Here is an 18,053-nt window from a genome sequence, read left to right as displayed (position 1 = left end):
ACTACTAAGTAACAACTTGTTGTGCCGGCTGAGTTTGGTGTCAGAATAGGTATAGTTCTACCCAGGCACTGACAACATTCTGCCAGACATGATCAAGCATTGCATCACATAAGTGATACCAAAGTAATCACCCTTTACAAGGACAAAATTTAGACCACAAAGCATATAATGTAGGCAGACAAAGGCGTCTCTCTCTTCAGTCTCCTCAGCCACTCAAGTCTTTGCTGTCTTTTGACCTATCTGCAAAAGCAAAAGTTTACCACTATTTACAGTGCAGATTTTATGCTAAATAGTCTACCCATTGTCTTCTCACTTTGCCAACTTTTGTGCTGTGCAGAGAGCAGCAGATGACCCTATGCATTCCTTTCACCTTCCTCATTAAAGTCATATGATTTTTGTGATTTAATAATTCAGTGCAATTAGCTGTCAGCTCCTCCTGGCCCTTCACTGCCAGCATCAAACAAGAATGCTCACTTGCTCAAACACTCTTCACTCTGCCTAAGGCAAGTGTTTGGCACTGCAACAGAGGGGATCTACTTAACTGAGAGCAGGCTTTTTAATCACCCATATTGTCCATCACACAGCCAGGACAAGCACACGTGGAGTAAATTCCCTACTGTTAGCAGCTGTAACACAAACTCAGCAAAAACCTGTCACTGGACTACTTCTTTAAGGCCTCCAATCACTTTGGGCTGACCGTCAGTGGTAAATGTCTCAGGACAGGATACAAAGGCATCACCAGCCATCGGCAATAACCAAAACCTGACATTTTACATCAGTTAACCTACCTCCGCCATCACTGACAGCCTGTCCTTCAGCAAAGAAATCAGGAGGATCAGGAAAGCAGCTGCAACATTTGCCTGCCTCAAGTCTAGATCAACCCAAATCTGATAGTAAAAACAAAGATGGCAGTTTACAGTGCTGGTAACATCAGGACATAGCTGTATGGAGGCTCATCAAGAATGTGCTTATGCCAGACAGGAGAAAAGACTTAACACTTTCAACCTGAGAGGCAAGACAGAGTACACAATGAAGAGGTCTGGCCTTGCCTTCCCAACACATTCACTCTCCTTTCAGGCTGTGCTGGTTGTGTCGTGTCCATTGATGGAGGCTGTGTCCTGAAGTAAGTCCTTAATGAAGAACTAGCATCTTGGAGGGGAGCGACTGGTCTCCCCAAACTGTTACACTGAAGTCTGCACGATAGACCCAAATTTGTTCAGCATCAGCATGAAGTCATAAGAATAAGAATGAGAATAACTTTATTGATCCCAGAGAGAAATTCACATATGGGAGAGCCTTGCCATTTGCTGCATAAGCTGCAATAGTACCCTGACTGAAGACCTAAAGATGGGAAGAGAAATTGATGAAGGCAGCAGCAGAAAATTGGGCACAGAGAAACAGGTGCAATTCCATCTGACTAGGCACTGTATAGCAATGCATACTTCCTGTAGAGGTATCTATAGCTGTAAAAAGATTGTTTCAGACAAACAGGAAGAATGCATCATCCATAGTCAATCTTGATCAATAGAGACTGTCTGATCACTTCACTAGGAAATGTAACACTTCACAAGTGTGAAGTGATGTCGTTACATCTATGAAACACTTAAGTCAACTTTCAGCACTATGGACTTTGTCCATTATGTTCAACCTAATTAAACTCTAGAAATGTGCTTTCTCATTTTAGCCTCTCTGGATATTAGCACTTTTTCCCAAGGGACTCTGTTCTACTGGATGCGATTTCCAGAAATTATGAAAACACAAAGCAACCCCATATACAAAAGTATTAAGCTAAAATGTGCTTTGGAGCAAATATAAACTCAGTCCCTCTTGGGGGATGTTACCATTTGCAGTTTTAATGTTGCACAGAAAGTGATTGCACTTGGCCATGCCTACTTTAGGAAGCAGAGCAATGCATACTTTAGCCAAGAACCTGTTCTTTTGAAAAACAAATAATGTTAGTCATTTAACACAGGACTTGCAGAGCCACCACAGTGTCAGTTTCATCTAAATGAGCTAGTCTATAAGTCTTGGTTGAATGCTGCAGTGCACTGGGCATCAGATAATGATTGTAAAAGCAGCTGAAGGCAAGACTTGCCAGTCCAGAGGAAAATATGGCGCATGGTAGGGATAAGAATGGGACTTATTCTCCAGGCAATTATTATGTCATCATCATATTGTAATTTTTTTCTTCCAGCTTGCATCAGAGCACAAAGGTCTTCTTTTGTATATCTCATCCACATTTAAAATGGACTTTGATAAACTAGAGACATGGCTACCCAGTTCTATGTGTTTTCGTTATATATGTTTATTTTCCTTCTCATTGTGTTTCTCATTGTTTTGAAGGCTTTTTGCTCATTCCTGTCCAGGAGTAGTCAACTTTGACAAGTCTGAAATGAGGTACAGCGGGCAGACAGCACATGTAACTGAAATCAGGGGCTAGAGAACAGGAGCTTGGAGGAGGGGTGTAGGGTGGGAGAAGACATTGCAGAAGGGCATTTAAGATGACAGATTAAAAGCAGAAGATGATCAACAAGAGTGAGTGAAGGTCGAGAGGCAGAGTAAGTCTGAGAAAAATATACAATGTGAGTGAAAGGAGAAACACAAGAAAATAGATGGAAGACGAAAGAAAAAACAAGAGTAGTTACAGAGGAAATTGAAGTGGAAAAAACAGAATTTGTGGAAGGGACTATAGTGATATAGAAGAAGGCAGCAGATAGAAAAAAAGTGCATAAAAGGGAAAAAATGACACTGAGCTGAGAGAAGGGCACACAAAAACTTCATCTCTTCAACTCATCAGGCAAAGGAGTACAGACAGTGGGGATGCAGTAGAATGTAAAACCACTTGTATAGTACTTGAATACAAACCTATAGGGAAATGGAAATTGGAAGGTAAATTGATCTTTTTTGAAATATGTTTTATAATTATAGCCAGTGGCTACAATGATATTAAGTTTATCTCCAAAAAACTTTGCATTTTACGTTTATTCTCTGCTTTGTTTACTGACTTGTCTCAACAGTTTCAAAACAGTTTGTTGCTGTATAAAAAAGCCCTCCTTAAAGCTAGGACATCTTACCATTCATCACTGACTGAAGAAAAAAAAAACAACCCTAGGTTTGTTTTCAGCACTGTAGCCAGGCTGACAGAGTCAGAGCTCTGTTGAGCCGAGTAGTACACAACCATCTCACAGACATGTGATCATGTACAGCTAATACTGATATTTATTTAGATCTTTCTGAGTTAAGTTCAATAGTAACTTCCTCCAAGCCATCAATGTGTCTATTCCTACAAGATTGCTCAAAGACGTCCTACCATTAATTGATGGTTAAATCTTAAGTATGACCACTCTATTTCTATTAATGTCTACGTACCACAGGCCTTCAAGGTGACAGCAATTAAACAGTTACTTAAAAGGCTATCACTTGACCCAGTTATAATTATAGACCAATCTCCAACCTTTCTTTTATCTCAAAGATTCTTGAAAGAGTAGTTGTAAAACAGATAACTGATCATCTGCAAAGGAATGGTTTATTTGAAGAGTTTTATTCAGGTTTCAGAATTCATCACAGTACAGAAACAGCATTAGTGAAGGTTACAAATGATCTTCTCATGGCCTCTGACAGTGGTATCATCTCTGTGCTTGTCCTGCTAGACCTCAGTGCAGCATTCAATACTGTTGACCATAATATTTTATTACAGAGATTAGAGCATGTCATGGATATTAAAGGTACTGTGCTGAAGTGGTTTGAATCATATTTATCTAATAGACTCCAAATTGTTCATGTAAATGGTGATTCTTCTTCACATACTAAGGTTAATTATGGAGTTCCACAGGGTTCTGTGCTAGGACCAATTCTAGTTACATTATACATCCTTCGCTTAGGCAGTATTATTAGAAGGTAAAGCATAGTTTTTCATTGCTATGCAGATGATACCCAGCTTTATCTATCCATGAAGCCATATGACACACCAATTATTTACACTGCAGGAATGTTTTAAAGATACAAAGACCTGGATGTCCTTTAATTTCCTGCTTCTAAATTCAGATAAAACTGAAGTTATTGTAATTGGCCCTATAAATCTTGGTAACATGGTCTCTAACCAGATAATTACTCTGGATGGCATTACTTTGGCCTCCAGTAAGAGGAATCTTGAAGTCAATTTTAGTCAGGATATGTCCTTCAATCCACAAATTAAACAAATATGTACTTTCTTGCATTTGTGCAATATCTCTAAGATTAGAAACATCCTGTCTCAGTGTGATGCTAATTCACGCATTTATTACTTCTAGGCTGGACTATTGAAATTCATTATTATCAGGCTGTCCTAAAAGCTCTCTGAAAAGCCTTCAGCTGATACAAAATGCTGCAGTTAGAGTACTGACAGGGAGTAGAAAGAGAGAGCATATTTCTCCCATATTGGCTTCTCTTCATTGGCTCCCTGTTAAATCTAGAATAGAATTTAAAATCCTTGTTCTTGCATACAAGGTCTTAATCAGGCCCCTTTTTATCTTAAAATCCTCATAGTACCATATCACCCCAATAAAGCACTTTGCTCTCACACTGCTGGCTTACTTGTGGTTACTATGGTATATAAAAGTAGAATGGGAAGCAGAGCCTTCAGTTTTCAGGCCCCTCTTCTGTGGAACCAGCTCCCAGTTTGGATTTGAGAGACAGACACCCTCTCTATTTTCAAAATTAGGCTTAAAATTTCCTTTTTGATAAAGCTTATAATTAGGGCTGGGTCAGATGGCCCTGAATTTTTCCTTAGTTATGCTGCAATGGGCCTAGCCTGTTGCAGGTTTCCCATGATGCACTGAGTGTTTATTTTTCAATCTCCTCTTTTCGCTATCTCTGTGTTTATACACCACTCTGCATTTAATCATTAGTTACTATTAATCTCTGGCTCTCTTTCACAGTGTGTCTTTTGTCCTGTCTACCTCCCCTCATCCCCAACAGGTCACAGAAGATGGCTGCCGCTCTGTGAGGCTTGTTCTACTAGAGATTTCTTCCTATTAAAAGAGTTTTTTCTTCCCACTGTCGCCAAATGCTTGCCCATAGGGGGTCGTTTGCTTGTTGGGGTTTTCTCTGTATTATTGTATGGTCTTTGCCTTACAATGTAAAAAGCCATGAGGCAACTGTTGTTGTGATTTGGCGCTATATAAATAAAATTGAAATGAACAGAACTTTTTTTCTTCTAAAGCTTTTTTTTTTTTATGTCTAAATTACATACATGCTTTTTTCTAATCTTGAACGACACCTTTGTCTGCCAAACCTAAATATGTATACTAGACTATAATATGACAGAAGCTACTTTGTCACCAACATAATTGCTTTCCTTTATTGTGGTTCACAGATTTGATTTATCTTAAGTGTTGCCTTATATTATGGCAGATATGCAATATAATTAAAAGTCACCGTTTTACCATCATTCGATTACATTTATGTTCTTTCTACTTGCCAGCCAAGCATCCTAAATCAAGAGAGGTCTTAAGCTTGTTGCAATTTATGGTTATATTTAATTCTAGACAACAGAAGATTAATTTATTTGGCTTACAGCATCAAATGCATCATATTTCATTAAACTGCAAGTTAGGGCTTTCATGTGGAATTATTTTCTTTTTTCTTTTTTTTTTTACAACCCTGCTAAACCACTTTTAGTTTTGCTTTCATGAAAATACTCTTTTTTTGCAGCAAGTCATGAAAGTTATCTGTGTAACTTCTACTTGCAATTCTCTTCTGAGTTTGTACAGCAAGAAGGTGATACTTCAGGATTCAGTCACCATATCAGCAGCATACAATCCACTCTTTGTAGTAAGACAACTGGATTTATGTGGAACAAATTCAGTCTGTTTGGGGTTATTAAATTCTTTTCTTCCAAACAATGGCCCTGGCTTCAGATTTGCTGCAGTAAGCTAGTTGGGTACACAGTCAGTGAACACCGCCTAATTCTTGAAGGTCATGGCATAAATAATCTTGGATCCAGTGTGGACGATTTGAAATGACTTTTGTTTGGAAATGACTTTTTTTACAGGGTTTTGTCAGAATGCAAATGCTGTCAGTTGTCTTGTAATAATGTAAATTCTAGCTGGGATATACAGTATAGACACAACGCAGCTGAAGTACCACACCCAGAAGGCTTGTTGAGAACTGGCTTGCACACAGGTAGGTATAAAGCTAACAATCCATCCATCCATCCATCCATCCATCCATCCATCCATCCATCCATCTCCTTAACTGCTTATCCATTTCAGGGCTGCGAAGGGGGCTAGAGCCTAACCCAGCTGTCATGGGGAAAGAGGCAGGTTGCACCCTGTGCATACTACCAGTCAATCATAGGGGTAACACAGAAAGACAGAAACCCATTCATGCTCACATTCACATAGCCAACAAACCATGCCTATACATTTCTAGCTTGACCTTGGTCAGTTCTAAAGTGTGATATTTCTCTATTTGGGACTGTCTGTGAGTACATACAATGCAAGTAAAATATGTGCTTCATGTGCATATGCTAGCATTCATATCATGTGCTTGTGTGTGTCCAGCCTAAAGCTGTGCTGATCTCCTGTTTACTCCTATAAATCACAGAGTAAACCCAAATTTACCATGATCAGCAGCATCACCTTGTTTCAGATCTTTGTCTTGTACCCTGTTCAGCTTGACCACTTTTTCACCCTTTGGGGATTCTAAAGGAATCACTTGTAATCATTCTTCTTTTGCAATGTTCTTTTACCCTCCATTTCCATTGTTTTTTTCTCTGTCTATCCTAACCTATCCTTCACAATTTCCCCACTATCTTCAAAGGCTTCTTTGTCAAAACCAGTTGTTGCCATGTAGTTTACAAGCCAATGAATCTGACTTCTATTCAGCCAAACACTGCAATTCAATCACAGCATTATACACTGACTTGCCCCAATGAAAATTATGTTTGAAAGAAAAATAGCAGCTCAGAGTCATCAAGTTGTATAACTTAAATGTTCTTTTTTGCTTCCCATGACAGTTTCTTCTTCCAAATTTGTTTTTTCTTTTTTTTTTTTTTTTTTGGTACCATGGATGTAGAGAAAGTGATGATTCTTCTTTTCCACTTATAATTACACTGCAAAACAGACTTCTTTAAAGTGTGTTGCAGTTCCAGGTGTAACCTTATTAAAAGGTATTGATATAGAAATACAAAATATAATTTCCTCTTCAGGGCAGTAGTTTTTTTCAACCTGCTGTTAGCCTTTCAGCCTAAAAGCATAAATTAATAAAAAACCCACAGGATAACTTTGTGTGTGAACAAGAAAGCACATTGTGAGACACTGGATGTATAGATAAGGTACAGCATGCTGTGGTGAGGCAAACAAATAAAAAATATTTGAAAAGAACAAATGTCTCCTCTTCCATGTCAGTTGCAAGGTTTTTCTTGTGTATTATAGGCAGCAAATACTGCTGTGTGTCTGACTATAAATCAAGATTTGATAGACAACATAGACTGAATCAACATGGAACTCACATAACCGCTTAATGGAATGCTAAAGCATCCATCAGCAGCTACCAGATTGGTCAGATTGGTAGATGATGTACAATCTTTCATGTGTCTCTGTAAAGTAATGGTCAAATTTAGGACATAAGCTACACTGCTGCACTTTGACTAACAAAACAAACAAAACAAAAATACTGTCTGTCTGAACCTGGCATTACTTGACACATCTTGACACGAGAACTGAAGGGGAAAATATTTTAGTTATAGGATGAGAATGGAACAGCACTTTTTTTTTCTTAATTCTTCTTGCCAAACAGCACAAAATCAGCTTGTATTGCAATAAAATAGGGGATAACTGTTTGTATTATGTACACTTAGCATGTGTCAGCCTACCCCTAGTTTTCATTACAATAGTGCTCTTAAAGTGATGATGTAAGTCTAACTTGGATCTGTGGAAGTCTAGAAATGACCAGTGCAAAGTCCAGTGTTGAATGTACAGTAATTGTTGATCAGTAAAAGGTAATTTTAATCAGGAAAAGTTTAGATAAATATGTTTTTCTTTTACCAAATCCAGATATAATCCTGCTGTTTTGGGGCCATAATTTCATATTACATGACTGTGCTCAAGGCTGTCGCTTTCATAAAAATCTTGCACACTGTGTTTCGCGTGTGCATGATCTACACACGGTACTGATAAGACAAGTTGGTAAAAAAAGATCTAATATATAATTGTGTGATCATTTAAATACTGTCACATATTTCAAAATATTTAATGATTTTTGAAGTTATTAATTTGTTAATTTGTTTGTGTGTGTGTGTGTGTGTGTGTGTGTGTGTGTGTGTGTGTGTGTGTGTGTGTGTGTGTGTGTGTGTGTGTGTGTGTGTAACTCTCTACACACTCTCACAGATGTGTTATTAATGCTGATGTAATTTGCTGTTGCTGTCAGTTGACCCCACCCACCATGTAGATTGATTCATAGATACATACACAGATACATAGATACATAGAGTACATACATACACACACACACATACACACACACACACATTCATAGGACACAATATTGGACTATGACAAAAACAGAAAGGTTAGGGCGGTAAGAGAGGGAGAGAAACTGAGATATGGAGAAACAGAGAGACAGCGCCACTATTATTCATCTGCTCATCTCACTGCAGTAGATCCAGCAGGGGGAGGTGTTGTGATATATGGTTGGTTTTCTGCATGTCTGTTGAAAGAACCCAGTCAACTATATAATCTCATTTGCACTTACAGACAAATATGTGCAACTTTTTCTCCACACCTGAGAAGCGTTCCTCAAACAGAGGGATAGAACACCTCCACGGCATCCCTAATAGAGCACTCTGATGCTGAACAGACAGCTTACTGTATGTGTCTGTTCAGTCTCTCTTTATCCATTTCTTTTTATGTATACAGGCCAGAACTATACATCTCTGTGTGTCTTCTTTCTTTTGTGTGCAAATCTGACTCACTTGGTTGGAGGAAAGGTATATGTGGAGCAGGATGGCAAAAAGATCTGTTCAAAACCATGAAATGTCTCCCCTCACTTGGGAGGTTCTGACATTTTGCTTGAATGCAGGCAAGAAAAGGGGGACACAGACGTTGGGATGAAACAAAACACAAAGACAAAATTGTATCTCTTTGTGAAATTGAATGTGATTGTTGTGTCAAATGGGCAACTATTATCAAAGAAAAAAGGTAGGGATAATATATTTTTAGGTGTTTTCTATTTGTTGTGCTTCAGCTATCCATGAAAAATCACAAAACAATTACGGCAATACAATGAAATTACACCAAGCTAACTGATCCACTGACCCTTAAGTCCATTTCTGTGCCCACTTGGGATTTGTAGCTTGACTCACCTGTCTGCTTTGCCTGGTTGTGAACCAACTTTGGATGAAATGTGTTATGGCATGGATCAGAATGCAGGAAGCATATACCTTGGATCTGTATCTTTAGAATTCTAAATAATAGCAACACATAAAATAGTCAAGAAACACATAATGTTTATCATTAACCTTGTTTTACTAAGTTACCTGTATCATGTGCACTAACCTCTACATTAGCTCACCTGTTTACTGCAAAGATTCGTCCAAATTAACAAAAAAAGATGTAAAAAAAAAAAAAAGCAAAATTAAACCAAGTAAGCTTGCAAGTTTACACTTAAATGGATTTGAAAATTAGCAAATAACTAAATAAAGATTTCAGCTCTTAGCAACGACACTGTGTTGTTCTAATATTTCTAAAATTTCAAAATAGACATGCTGTTGCTATGGAAATTAGTTTCAAAATTAGGAATTATTTCATTTGGAATCTAAGTGATGTTTTAGCCCACTGCCTTCACTTTACATCTCTTGTGGCTCTTATACAGTATAAGATATGAATGAATACACACATACACAAAAACACACAAACAGACACGATGTCAGTTATGGAGCTAATTATTTGATGACTAAAAGAACTTTGTCCCATGACGTCAAAAGCACAACAAACAAGTAGCGGATCATTCTTTATGGGTGGCAATTTTGATGGGTGAGGTGAAGTCTTATTTTCTTTGCTAAATTATTAACACATTGCCAAGGCACTTTCAGACCACGATGTGCCTTGGGTGCAAGCTATTATTCATTTTGAGGCTGGCAGCGTGCATGATCTTGATTTTTTTTTCTAGCACTTAATGAATTATAGTTGCATTCCAAAACACTGACCACCGACCAATCTCTCTTTATTTCTGTACTAGCCTCCATCTCAGTTGCTTTTCTGTTCCAAATCAGGTTTCAAAGCAAATCTTAAATTCGGCTTTCAAATTTCGTTTGTTTTCTGAATATGGTGGTAAACAAATGTATGAATAATAATAAAGTGATGACATGCCCAAATTGATGGAGAAGGGTTAGAAATGAATCCCCTTAATTGAAAGCAGTTTAGGTATATTATGTGGACAATTTGCTCTCAGAATCTAATATTGCTCTACCAGGTGAGCAAACGAACAGCCACTAAAGGGCATTTTGGTCATATCTCTGAGACACCAGCTGTGTTCTGAACAACTGTGGTATTTTGGCACTCTCACAATAACATAGCAGTCCAGACTTCCTGTCATGTTGTTTCTACTGGACTTTTTGGATTGCCAGCTTTGTTGCCTTATATGTGGTTGTCTATCATGTCTACCTCCACGAGTAACGCATTTCAGTCTTGAAGCTGTTTTACTGGACTGTTACATAATCAAAGTTGTATTCACCAGACAAAAAAAAAAAAAAAAAAAGCACTTAAAAAAAAAGCAAGGAAACTGAAACAAAGTCAAACTGAAGAAAACATCTAATGTATTCTGTTGTAAAGGTACAGTATTTTCTGCACTGAATGTCAAGTGCATGGTAGGTTAGCATCTGATTGACATGGCATCAGATATATCATTGGCAGGGCAAAGTAAGACCACTGTTATCTCATATATCCCACAGACACTTCCATGCTGTCGTGCAGCCATCCAAGTGATTTTTAGATTAGACAACCTTACTGCCAGACAGAAGCAACAAGGGAAGCATGGGTGAAGTAGGGGACAGCAAGACAAGAAGAGATGAGTGTGAGCAATTATGTAGGGAATGTTTGAGACAACACAAAAGAAGAGGGAGGGTGAAAAATCCAATAGGGGGGTTGAACGCTTTCCAGAAAATGCATTAAGGAGTTACTTCGATAAATCTATTATGCCTCACAGGATGTGGCTGCCTTGTTGCTCTAAATCAAATCATGCATCCAGGTAATAGTTCTCACATTAGAAAAATGACCTCCTCCTTCCATGCCTTGAATGGTGGCTCATCCTTTCCATCGGCCTGAGATAAGGGATAGTTAAAGTGAAAGACGAGGGATGAAGTATTGATGAGATGATGATGATGTTTATGATGTTGATAATGCAATACACTCCATGTGGAGGGTTCCAACATTGTGTTTGTGAGATGAAGTGAGCTGTAATAAAGCTGATACTGCAAGGACAGCAGCATAATTGGCAACAGTCATGATGATGATGTAATTACCTTGATTTGCGAAGGCTGAATTTACTGATTGTGCCTCTGTGTTTCTCCAGTGTAGTTACACACTTTTATGTAGGTCATCCAAGAGCCAATATTCAGTATTCGGTACCACTACTGCTGCCTAAATAAGACAAGAATTTGCCATAGGACCTTAGTAATGTATTACTAAATCTTCTATAAGACATGATTTAAAAAAAAAAATTACTAGAGTGTAATGCATAATTTTTAAAAGAACGACAGTACTGTATATAACACAATGCCGCAAAATTTACAACACACTGCAGGCAGACCACATTAGTTCTCATTCGTTCTGCTATAAGTAAGAAAAATGACTGTGCCATAGCAAATGAATTACTCAAACCTTCAATGTGTGAAGCCCAAATTGACCTTTACATGGAGCCTATCAAAGGCGAGTGCTGCATAATTGAAAATCCTTAAAAAATAAATGGACACTGAATCTCATCAACTTCAATGTAGAACATCAACAGCAGTGGACTCATGTAGTGTCTCTACATTTTGATTTGTGTCCAGGTATTCAGTCTGATCAGTTCTTATTCTGCAACCACAAATTAACATTTTAGTTATTTCCCCACCACACTAGTTGCACGCATACAACTAGGTCCATAAGATGAAATAAATCTGAAAGTCTGCAATTACAGAGGCAAAATTACCAAAGTGCATCATTGTCCAAAAACATATAGACCCAGCAGTACATCTATTCAGCCTCTTTTTGTAGCCATATATGGAAAGTTAGGATGTGGGGGTTTCGCCAACACTATATAACCTTTGTGATCTCTTTGTTGAGTTGAGTTAGGAAGATTGGGCCTCCTCTCCCAGATGGCTCGAGAAGCATCTGTTTTGACACTGTCTGTTTTTTGCAATAAACTTTGTATATATGCATTAAGACTTTGTCAGTGAGGATTTTTTCTTCAAGAACACATCCATCCAAGACACAGCATTATCAAAATTAAAATAATATGGAATATAACCCAATATAAACTCAAATAATATAACCAAAATCCAAACAGTCAGATCTGCTATTGTCTGTACACAAATCAATGAAATATAAAATTGCTGCAGCTCGTTACTCACAGACAGTATCTGAATTATTTTCTCTCATATAAGTTCACAGGACCAACATTCCTGGGTTACACCATACTAAAGGCACACTAGTGTAGTGGGACACGTCAGATGGACTCAACAGCACAAATAGGATGCATTACACTAACTATTGACAATCATTTCAGAGGCACACAGAACAGTCTCTGTCAACTCTTTAACATGCCATCCAGTCATTACAGAAAGAAACTTTAAGTTTAGGAAAAAACAAACATAACTGCCACACACAGCTACGTGGTGAGCGGTGAGCTAAGCTAGCTCCTCGTGTCTTAGCAGCAACATGTTACTTCTTACTGTAAAGCACAAAACAAACACAAATAAAATACCCATCCAGAGGAACTACTGCTCAGGTTTTACCGCTACTTGGTATGCCAAATGGATCACATGCCTGATTTTATTACTTACTAACCTGAAAAACAAAACAAAACAAAACAACAACAAAAAAAACCCAGAAAAAAGATGAGATGGACAACAGCAGCGTGTTTTCCTCTCTCGCTTCTGCCAAGGTCTGAAGACAGGAGCTCTAAATCATACCAAACCATCTCACTAGGGAGAAGGTGCCCTCTTGTGATGTAACTTGGGATATCTTTCGACAAAGATCAGAAAACTAAGACTAACAAAATTACAAACACAATTTACACAATACAAAAAGTTTAAATCACACAATGTAACCACACATTACGGTGTGTCACACTCAGTTTCCTGTTCTTAGCTGGTGTAGTCTTTTGGTGCTGTAGCTTATCTACTTCAAGGGTCACCATGTTCTGCATTCAGAGATTTTCTACAGTATACCTTGGTTGTAACAAGTGGTTATTTGGGGTACTGTTGCCTTCCTGTCAGTTCAAAGTAGTCTGATCATTTGTCTCTGATCTCTGGCATCAACAACAATAATGCTTTTTGCCCAGTGAAATGCCGCTCACTGGGTTTCTCTTTTTCAGACCATTCTCTGTAAACCCTAGAGATGGTTATTTGGGAAAATCCCAGTAGATCAGAAGTTTCTGAAATACTGAGACCAGTCTCTCTGGCACCAACAACCACCACATTCAAAGTCACTTAAATCACTTTTCCCCCATTCTGATGCTCATACAAAGAGATGAAAGAGGTAAAACCATATAATTTGTGTATCATTTACAGCATTATACTCAGGGGTTATGGTGGGCTGAAATATGAGCAATAATTTTTTTTGGCAAACACCGGAAATCACTTTGGCAATTGATCACCTTTTGGCACAACAGATATCCGTAAGTTGCAGTCAGCATGTAGTTAGCGCTTCTGAAGAGGAGTGAGCATAAATGCAGTACCGTGCTATGGCAGGTAATTTCAAATGCAACATTTCTAAAAGCTCAAGAAATATCAGCAACAAACTGTGTGCAGTTTGTCACAGTGTGAAAGGATTTCTGCTAGCGAAAGGCTGCTGTATTTCCCAGGGAGAGAAAAGAATGAGCGATAACTTCACTCAGTGATGGAGAAAGATGTAAAAAAAGACAGGACAGGAGAGGAAGAAGAGAGGTTATATTTGAAGATAAGGACTGCTCAGTGGGATCGGGCTCTGGGGCCCTACCCTGGCTCGTGTCGGGATGACCAGCCTCTGGTGGGGGCGGCTGCCCATCGTCACTGGTTCTCTGGGGCTTTTGCCCTTTGGCCGTGGGAGCCGGGGCTGGGACCACCCTCCTCCTCCTCTTGGCTCGGACACACAGTTGTCATCGGGATGTGTGGTCTCAGGTCTTCAGTGCTCATGGGGGGGCTGTGGGTGGCCTGGGTTTCCTGAGTCTATCTCTAGCTACGGGGGTTGTTGTTGCGGCTTCTCACCCTCTTTACCAAGTACGTTTCATGACAAACACACACACAGGCATGCGCACACACAAGCAACAGAACAAGAGTATGTGTTTGTTGTATTCTTTTCTTTCAGGTGCTGTTTGTTGTGTTTTAGTTTTTTTGTGTGTTTTTGTATTTTATTACAGATGCAGCAATTGGTGACCCCACCCCCACCCCTGTTGGCTCTGGTGTTGTTGGGCCCTGCCATTTAAATCTTGCATATAAAGAAACAAATAAAGAAAAAAGAAAAAAGAAAGGAAAAAAATAACAAGGGGTGCCTCTGATACAGCTCCTCTTGGCAGAGCAGAGCATGCTCCAAAGAGCTTTTTTTTTTTTTTTTTAACTTTGAGTACATTTCAGAGCCTGTACTTTTTCACTTTACTCATGTAAAGAAGTTGATTCGGTAGTATTTTTTAACAAGTATTAAGAGTTCAGAGTTCACGAGTGAGGGGGAGGAGGGCAGGAGGGCAGGAGGGCAGGAGGGTGCGGGTAATTGACTGATGGCTTGGGGCCACAGCTGGAGTGATACGGATGCTATACCAGTCTGTTGTGCTGAAAAGAGAGCTGAGTATAAATGCAAAGCTATCGATTTACCAGTCTGTCTACATCCCTATCCTCACCTATGGTCATGAGCTTAGTGACCGAAAGAACGAGATTGCAGATACAAGCAGTGGAAATAAGCATCATCCAAAGGGTGCCTGGCCTCTCCCTTGGAGATAGGGTGAAAAGTGCAGTCAATCAAGAAAGGCTCAGAGCAGAGCTGCTACTCCTCCACATCGAAAGGAGCCAGTTGAAGTTGTTCGGCCAGAGGACAAGTATGCCTCCTGGGTGTCTCTTGGGTGAGGTGTTCCGGGCATCTCCTACCTGGAGGTGGCCCTGGGGTAGACCCAGGACATGCTGGAGATATTATATCTTTCAGCTGCCTGGCTAAGCTGCGAGAGGTGGCTGGGGAGACGGAGGTCTGGTTTCTCTGCTTAGACTGTTGCCTCCATGACCTGGCCCCGGATAAGCTGAAGAAAATGGTTGGAGATTAGTTAATATTGCTTTTAGTTGTGTTTTTCACAATAATGTTAGTTTATTATGCTGGACTGTCTATACATTTGTGCAAAGTAACACTGATTTGAACAATCTCTGTTTTGCCTGGATATTTTAAGAATAAAAATAATTTAAGAATTAAAAAACTAACTAAAATTATGAGTATTTTATTTCTCTCAAAATTACAGACTAAGTATTTTTAAGGTGCCCTGGTAAGAGAAGATGGCCTTTTGCTCTGTTACATACGTGAAGACACTCCCATGTGGCTGCTTTATGAACAAAGCACTCTATAAACTTTGTCACACACTGGAGGAGTCATGTATGACAGGTTTTGTAATTCCAGATATATCTGGAAATCAATAACAACTCATATTTATTTGCACTTGATTCATGTTTTCTCTTATACTAGTTTTACCCATCAGTTTGGATATATCTCTTTTCGGTAACGCTTTCTTTTAAGGCCCGCCCTTAGGCTGTAAGTATCCTGTAAGTAAATTTTAGTTATGTGGAATTATGCTGTAATTATTTTTAATTCAGCCGTAATTATTTTTACTACAGCTGAATTAAAAATAATTACGGCGTAATTCCACATAACTAAAATTTACTTACAGGATACTTACGGCCTAAGGGCGGGCCTTAAAAGAAAGCGTTACCCTCTTTTCTCATGCTATTGTTTTTACCATGTCTGATCACTGACAGATTTACCATTCATATCTCAAAACTAGCCTTGTTCTTGGTGTGTTTCTAAATAAAATCTCTGCAGCACATTTTTACCTGTGTTGAAGTCATTGGTGGTATTTCTATGTGAGGATCTAAAATCAAAGAGGAAAAAAAAATCAAACATATGGTTGTAGCTTTTCTGTCCAAGTTCATACACTAAGCAGGGTTGAGATCGGGGCTTCCATAGACTTCCCACTGCTTGGAGTAGGATAAAGATACAAAAATAGGCAGAGGACCTGCATTTACCAGGTTAACTGCCAAAATCTACACATATACAAGTGGGTATACAAGGCACTAACAGGTCATTCACTAACCAGTCACAGAATACACACTTTTCCACAGCAACTGTGAATGGGACTTCAGATTTCACAGTGACTACCAGCAAACACTCGCAACCCACTGGGCAATACATATTCTCCCCTTGCAACCAGTGGTTGAAACATGGTCAGTGACAGGTCTCTAGGACTGTGTGACTGAGGCTTAAACTAATAAGGAGCTAAAAGGAAAGTGACTACTGAACGTGCATTTATCAGATGCTGAGAAGTATGTTTATCTTTAGCTGTTCTACATTCAAGAGTCAAAAACATCATTTAAAACATCATTTAAAAGAGTGATTAAGTGTGTTAGCAGTTCTCTAAGGAAAAGGTTATTTTTTTATCCTTCTGCGCAAAATAAAGCGAGAGGATATTGTCATCACACTGTCCATCCATCTATCTGTGCATCTGTCCGTGAGGTTTTAATTTTTCTGGTCTATAGACTCCAAAACCACAAAGAGTTGAGCCCTGAAAATTATGGCATATGGTTTCTTGACTTTTCAAAGATGTGTAACATGATATTCATATGTCCGTCTGTCCATCCATCCATCCATCCGTCCGTCCATCTATTTGGGTGTCACGATAATCATATGTCTGTCTAGCTGTCCATCAATCCATCAGGGGGTCTGTCTGTTAGCTTTAACCTTTCTGATCTATGGACCCCAAAACTACAAGGAGCTGAGCCATGAAATTTGTGTTTTAAAAGATAAGCAGGACAATATTTATATGTCCTTCTGTCTGTCCATCTGTCCATCAGTCTGTCTGCTAATGCTATGATTATATATGCTAATAGCATGCAGCCTCATTCCTGATTGGCTTAGCCTAATCATGTGATCATATTGTGCTGTGTGATTGGCTATATCTACTTGACCATTATGGACTGAAATGGAGAAAGTGGGGAGTCCCCATGTCTAGCAGCTGACCTAGGTCACTAAAGAGCTGGCAGATAGTGAGAAAGTGGAGAATCGCAAATGTCTAAGTAAATAGCCAGTCTATGTATACCAAAATCTGTTCTAAGCTGCAGCGGTCTGTGATGCCAACTTCTGACTGGCTCAGCGCCATGTAACATGTTGGTCAGGGATGACTCATGCCATAAATGGTACAGACTATGACTCATCATTGAGCAATATTAAAGCCATCCCGACTGCTCAGCAATATTGCTCAAAAGTAAACAACATAGTAGCCTTTTGATTATGGTGATGTTATATATAATGCATTGATATTTCAGATTTTTTAGTACGGGTGCATTATGTAGTAATAATCCTGTACACACATGAGTATAATATGATGTGAATATCTTGTAAGTATGCACTATATCTGGCTTATTGTTATAGATTATATAAAAGCAAAGACATTATGTAGTATACTCCTTTGTACTCCCTTCTGCAAGAGTGCAGTATGTACTTTTTCTAATTTGTTTTCTATGGAAATTGTATTGTAATGTTATCCTGTTTTGGGTTTGGGGTTTGTTGTTGTTGTTGTTGTTGTTGTTGTTGTTGTTATTGTTGTGTGTGCTTGTGTGTGTGTGTGTGGGGGGGTGTTTAATTATTATA

Source organism: Archocentrus centrarchus, chromosome 14 (genome assembly GCF_007364275.1).
Source record: "Archocentrus centrarchus isolate MPI-CPG fArcCen1 chromosome 14, fArcCen1, whole genome shotgun sequence".
Classification (NCBI taxonomy): domain Eukaryota; kingdom Metazoa; phylum Chordata; class Actinopteri; order Cichliformes; family Cichlidae; genus Archocentrus; species Archocentrus centrarchus.
This window is presented reverse-complemented; position numbering follows the sequence as displayed.